Raw genomic sequence first — 1,569 nt, forward strand, 5'->3', positions numbered from 1 at the left:
AAGAATTTTCAAGAAAGCATCAAGTTAGGGTTCTTTTTTAAGATTCTTCAACAAGTTAATTCCTTCATAGATTTCAAGCTTTCCAAACCAAACTTCCTCATCTATTCATGAATCGCTAAGAGAAATCTTTAATCCTAACCATAGGGTTTTCAAGAAAACAAATCCAAAAATTTCAAGAAAGGGTCTCTTGATTGTTCTTCTTCAAGTTAAGATTTTTCATCAAGGTTTATGGAGATTTTAAGGTATATAAGGCTAACCTAAAATATGGATTGAGTTCTTCCATATGCCTCATAGATGTGTTGGATAGAAATTGTGAAAGACTTGAACCCTCCATGAATATTTTCTTGAATTTTCTTAAAACCCTAGAATATCTTTACATACTATTAATTGATTGATGATCTTCATGACTTGAATTCTTGAACAAATTACTTTCATATGTTATTTCATAAACTGTAGCAATATATATATTCATTGTAAATTATTATGTATATATATTGATTGGAATAAAAAGCATGAATTGGAATAGCTAGAAATGTGAATGGCATAAAAAAGGAACATAACTTATTGTTGTCATACAAGTATATCTAACTACTCTTGAAAGATGTGATTGGGACTAATTGGATAGTATGATTTATTGAAAGGTTTGATTGTGATAAAATTGATAAATTGATAGGGGTCCACATGAGACTTGTCGATATGACTACATCCAACTGATTGGATAGAGTTTTATGAGTATTGAGTCTTGGAAGGACTATCGAGCACCGAATTTGGTAAGAATAAGTAATAACTCAAACCCAATAATTACGTCGCCAAACGTAGGAGAAGATTAAACCATTAAAGTCAGATATTTCCCAAATTACTGTCCTGACATAATAGGACTTGATTGATTACAGATCCATGATTGTTGATTCGTTCTTACCCTAGCAAGGTATGAACGGACGTGGCAACAACATCGGCTTGTTGTACTATCACTGGCTCATAAGTGATGGTTGTCGAATAAGAGAAACTCTCATATAGGTCTTGATAGTACTCTGATTCGGATTGGATTTGATTGTATATGATTGGTCTTATCTAAATCATATTCTTGTTTAAACTTAGGACATCTTGATTTAGTTATTCCTTCTTTTGAGTTGAGATTCTGAGTTGATTTAATCCTACCCTGATGCATATATTATCCTGCTATTTTACATACTCGTACATTTCACGTACTGACGTCATTTGGCTTGCATCATTTTATGATGTAGAGATAGGTATTAGAGATCATCAACAGGCACACCATTGAAGATCTATTCACTTCCAGCTAGTTGGTGAGTCCTCCCTATTTCCGGAGGATACCACAGTTATCTTTTCAACTTTGAGTTTATTTTCCTTTATTTTGATTTGTGGCAGCCATGAACTTGTCATTGGTACCTCTTGGATTATTGATAGAGGCTTCATAGACTGGAGTGTGAATAATGTTGATTTGTTCGTTTTGACTAGTTTCATTCTTACTAGTTGTTAAATTGGATATGTGGTTGGCCTTTGGACTTGTTTATGAATAGTATTCTTGTGAGTTGAGTCTTCCACTGA

The sequence above is a fragment of the Solanum dulcamara genome, chromosome 6, assembly GCF_947179165.1.
Source record: "Solanum dulcamara chromosome 6, daSolDulc1.2, whole genome shotgun sequence".
Taxonomy (NCBI): Eukaryota; Viridiplantae; Streptophyta; class Magnoliopsida; order Solanales; family Solanaceae; genus Solanum; species Solanum dulcamara.